Below are 5673 nucleotides of genomic sequence, written 5' to 3'. Positions count from 1 at the left end.
TCCCCAATAGCTGGGATTACAGGCATGCGCCACCACGCCTAATTTTTTTTTTTTTTTCTTTTCTTTTCGAGATGGAGTCTGGCTCTGTCGCCCAGGCTGGAGTGTAGTGGTGCGATCTTGGCTCACTGCAACCTCTGCCTGCCAGGTTCAAGCGATTCTCCTGCCTCAGACTCCTGAGTAGCTGGGATTACAGCCACACACCACCATGCCTGGCTAATTTTATTATTTATTTTATTTTATTTATTTATTTTGAGATGGAGTTTCACTCTTGTTGCCCAGGGTGGAGTGCAATCTCTGCCTCCTGGGTTCAAGTGATTCTCTTGCCTCAGCCTCCCCAGTAGCTGGGATTACCGGCATGCACTACCATGCCTAGCTATTTTCTTTTCTTTTCTTTTTTTTTTGAGATGGAGTCTGGCTCTGTCACCCAGGCTGGAGTGCAGTGGCGTGATCTGGGCTCACTGCAACCTCTGGCTCCCAGGTTCAAGCGATTCTCCTGCCTCAGCCTCCGGAGTAGCTGGGATTACAGGCACGCACCACCATGCCTGGCTAATTTTTATTATTTATTTTATTTTTTGAGATGGAGTTTCACTCTTGTTGCCCAGGCTGGAGTGCAATGGCGCGATCTCGGCTCACTACAACCTCCACCTCCCGGGTTCAAGTGATTCTCCTGCCTCAGCCTCCCGAGTAGTTGGGATTACAGGCATGCGCCACCACGCCCGGCTAATTTTGTACTTTTAGTAGAGACGGGGTTTCTCCATGTTGGTCAGGCTGATCTCCAACTCCCGACCTTAGTGATCTGCTCACCTCAGCCTCCCAAATTGTTGGGATTGCAGGTGTAAGCCACTGCACTCTGCCAATTTTTGTACTTTTAGTAGAGACAGGGTTTTACCGTGTTGGCCAGGCTGATCTCAAACTCCAGGAGGCTGAGGTGGGAGGATCACTTGAGTCTGGGAGGCGGAGGTTGCAGTGAGCCGAGATCACATCACTGCACTCCGGCCTGGGTGACAGAGCAAGACTCTATCTCAAGAAAACACACACACAAAATATATAAATGTGGCTGGGGTGGAGCACAAACATTCAACCCCTAACAGAATACCATGATCAAACTTTCATTTTACAAAGATCCTGCTGGTGGCCGTGTGTGGGACCACCACAGATGGCTGTGCCAGAGTGCACTACATGAAGCAGCACACCACAGGGGTACTGCTCACATCCCAGACATCATGTATTTGAATATTTATTATAACAATTATCTGATAGGTGGAGGTACAGTGTCATGAGGAAAGAATGTCTTTTTATAATTTCCACCAAAGTGTAGTCAAGTTGGCAGTAGTTCTGGCTCTGTGAAGGTTGATGGGGAGATCAGTTAGGAATCACCCAGGTCAAAAATAATGAGGCCGGCACCGAGGTCTGGAGGTGGGGATAGAACATGCATTACAGAGGTGTGTCATGGGGGGAAATCTGTCAGACGCGATTGCAGATAGGAACAGGTGATGAAGGAGGGAGGAGAGTCCTAGATCACTCCTGGGTCTCTTGCTGTTACTGTATGTGGAGTAAGTTTGATTCAATAAGAGAAAGATCTTGGCCGGGTGTGGTGGCTCACGCCTGTAATCCCAGCACTTTGGGAGGCTGAGGCGGGCAGATCACGAGGTCAGGAGTTTGAGACCAGCCTGACCAACATGGTGAAACCCCATCTCCACTAAAAATACAAAAATTAGCCAGGTGTGATGGTGCACACCTGTAATCTTAGCTACTCAGGAGGCTGAGGCAGGAGAATCGCTTGAACCCGGAGACAGAGGTTTCAGTGAGCTGAGATTGTGCTACTGCATTCCAGCCTGGGCAACAGAGCAAGACTCCATCTCAAAAAAAAAAGTGAAAGATCTTGAAATCCACTGCCTTATAAATCATACCAGCAAACTACCAGGAAATGTAAAAATGCCATTTATAGAAATCTATAGTACCTGGCAGGGTGCAGTGGCTCACACCTGTAATCTCAGAACTTTGGGAGGCTGAACTAGGAGGATCACTTGAGGCCAGGATTTCAAGACAAGCCTGGGCAACATAGCAAACCCTGTCTCTAAGGAAAAAATTAATTAATTTTAAAAAATCGCTGGGTGCGGTGGCTCATGCCTATAATCCCAGGACTTTGGGAGGCCAAGGCGGGCGGATCACAAGGTCAGGAGATCAAGACCATCCTGGCTAACACTGTGAAACTCTGTCTCTACTAAAAATACAAAAAATTATCTGGGTGTGGTGGCACATGCCTGTAGTCCCAGCTACTCGGGAGGCTGAAGCAGGAGAATTGCTTGAACCCAGGAGTCAAAGGTTGCAGTGAGCCGAGATCACGACACTGCACTCCAGCCTGAGCAAGAGAGCAAGACTCCATCTCAAAAATAAAAAATAAAAATCTATAGTGTTTAAGAATAAATCTTTAAAACATGTTAATGTCCTTTATGAGAGAAAATAATTAAATTTTATTGAAAGACTTTAGAGAAGTCCTCTTCTGAGACAGGATCTCACTTTGTCACCTAGGCTGGAGTGCAGTGGCATGATCAGGACTCTCTGCTCTGCAGCCTTGAGCACACGGGCTCAAGTGATCCTCCCACCTCAGCCCCCTGAGTAGTTGAGACTACAGGAATATGCCACTGTGCCGGGTAATTTTACACTTGATCTTAGCCAAAAGGCCGAGAAGCGATGTGCCGGGTAATTTTAAAATTTTTTGTAGAGACATTATGTCGTTCAAACTGGTCTCAAATTCCTGGCCTCAAGCAATTCTCCTGCCTTGGCCTCCAAAGCCACTAGAATTACAGATGTGAGCCACTGTGCCCTGCCCAGATGAACATTTGTTTTGCTTACCACTGTGTCTCTAGCATCAGAGCATAGTCCTGGTACAAAGAATGGGGCCTGAATAAAGATTTACTGGTTAATGGATGGATAGGTCAAATGGGTATTCATTCTTTTGTTCCTGAGCACAATAGGTGTAATAGGTTCTGTGCCAGGTGGCATGGGGAGGCAGAGATTAGTCAAATGGGGGCCAGGTGCGGTGGCTCACACCTATAATCCCAGTACTTTGGGAGGCTGAGGCAGGCAGATCACCTGAGGTGCCTCCCAAGTGGCTAGGATTGCAGGCACACACTACCATGCCCAGCTAATTTTTTTGTGTATTTTTAGTAGAGATGGTATTTCATCATGTTGGCCAGGCTGGTCTTGAACTCCTGACCTCAAGTGATCCACCTGCCTCAGCCTTCCAAAGTGCTGGAATTACAGGCATGAGCCACTGTGCCCAGCCTCATATGCTGAATCTCTAACCTCCAATGTGATGGGAGTAGGAGGTGAGGCCTTTGAAAGGTAACTAGGTTTAGATGAGATCCCGAGGGTGGAGGATCATGAGGATGATGGAATTCGTGTCATTATGAAAAAAGGAAGAAGGCCAGGCGTGGTGGTTTATGTCTGTAATCACAGGAAATTGGGAGGCCAAGGCAGGTGGATCACTGGAGCTCAGAAGTTCAAGAACAGGCTGGGCAACATGACAAAACCCTTCTCTACCAAAAATACAAAAAAAACTAGCTGGGCATGGTGCATGTACCTGTAGTACCAGCTACTCAGGAGGCTGAGGTGGGAGGATTGCTTGAACCTGGGAGGTGGAGGTTGCAGTGAGCCGAGATTGTGCCATTGCACTCCAGCCTGGGCTTTTTTTGAGACCCCATCTAAAAAAAAAAAGGAAGAGACGCCAGACACCAGATACCAGAGCTTTCTTCCCTGCCATGTAATAATACAAGAAGGTAGCTGTCTGCAAACTAGGAAGTGAGCCCTCACTGTGAACGGAATCTGCTGGCACCCTGATCTTGGACTTTCCAGCCTTTGGAACTGTGAGAAATAAATGTCAGTTGGTTAAGCCACCCCACCTGTGGTATTTTGTTAAAGTAGCCCAAGCTAACTAAGACATAGTTAAAATTGGTTTACTCAAAGATACCATTCTTTGATATATTACCTTTTAACATTCTTTCTTTTTTCTTTTCTTTTTTTATTTTTTGAGGAGGAGTCTCGCTCTGTTGCCTAGGCTAGAGTGCAGTGGCGCGATCTCAGCTCACTACAACCTCTGCCTCCTGGGTTCAAGCAATTCTCCTGCCTCAGCCTCCCAAGTAGCTGGGATTACAGGCGCCGGCCACCACGCCCAGCTACTTTTTCTATTTTTTTTGTAGAGATGGGGTTTCACTATGTTGGTTAGGCTGGTCTTGAACTCCTGACCTCGTGATCCACCCACCTTGGCCTCCCAAAGTGCTAGAATTACAGGCGTGAGCCACCGCGCCCGACCAACATTCTTTCTTTACCATTATTTGTTTGATATATTTTTTCAAATAGGTAGTACTTTCACATAGTACAAAAATCTAAATAATACCAAAAGGGTTCAGTGAAATTCTTACTCTAACAACTGTACTAGCCACTTTGTTCCCATGAACCACACCTACGGAACCACTTTTACTAGTTTCTTATAAATGTTCCAGAATTTCTTTATGCAGATGTTACCAGAAAGGGGTCTGGATTCAGACCTCAAGAGAGGGTTCTTGGATCTTGCTCAAGAAAGAATTCAGGGTGAGTCCACAGAGTAAAGTGAAAGCAAGTTTATTAGAAAAGTAAAGGATTAAAGAATGGCTACACCATAGACAGCAGCCCCAAGGGCTGCTGGTTGCCCATTTTTATGGTTATTAATATTTTTTTTTATTTTTTGAGACGGAGTTTCACTCTTGTTGCCCAGGTTGGAGTGCAGTGGTGCAATCTCGGCTCACTGCAACCTCCGCCTCCAGGTTCACACGATTCTCCTGCCTCAGCCTCCCGAGTAACTGGGATTACAGACGCCTGCCACCATGCCCAGCTAATGTTTGTATTTTACGTAGAGACAGGGTTTTACCATGTTGGCCAGGCTGGTCTCGAACTTCTGACCTCAGGTGATCCACCTGCCTTGGCTTACCAAAGTGCTGGGATTACAGGCGTGAGCCACTGTGCTGGGCCAGTTTTTTTTTATTATATGCTGAACAAGGGGTGGATTATTCATGATTCCCCTTTTTAGACCATATAGAGTAACTTCCTGACATTGCCATGGCATTTGTAAACTGTCATGACCCTGGTGGGAGTGCAGCAGTGAGGACGCCCAGAGGTCACTCTCATTGCCATCTCGGTTTTGGTGGATTTTAGCTGGCTTCTTTACTGCAACCTGCTTTATCAACAAGGTCTTTATGACCTATATCTTGTGCTGATCACCTATCTCATCCTGTAACTTAGAATACCTTAATTGTCTGGGATGCAGCCCAGTAGGTCTCAGCCTCATTTTACCCAGTTCCTATTCAAGATGGAATTGCTCTGCTTCAAACGCCTGTGACATAGATACAAGCAAATACACACACACACACACACACAATTTTTTTCTTACATAACAGTAAGCATGATACACTTATTCTACACTTTGATATTCAACGAACAAATATTTCATATTTATGCAAAATGAAGTTTCTTTTTTTTTTTTTTTTTTTTGAGACGGAGTCTCGCTCTGTCGCCCAGGCTGGAGTGCAGTGGCCGGTTCTCAGCTCACTGCAAGCTCCGCCTCCCGGGTTTACGCCATTCTCCTGCCTCAGCCTCCGAGTAGCTGGGACTACAGGCGCCCGCCACCTCGCCCGG

Source organism: Rhinopithecus bieti, unplaced genomic scaffold, assembly GCF_001698545.2.
Source record: "Rhinopithecus bieti isolate Rb0 unplaced genomic scaffold, ASM169854v2 scaffold_63, whole genome shotgun sequence".
NCBI lineage: Eukaryota > Metazoa > Chordata > Mammalia > Primates > Cercopithecidae > Rhinopithecus > Rhinopithecus bieti.
Note: the sequence above shows the minus strand (reverse complement) of the source record.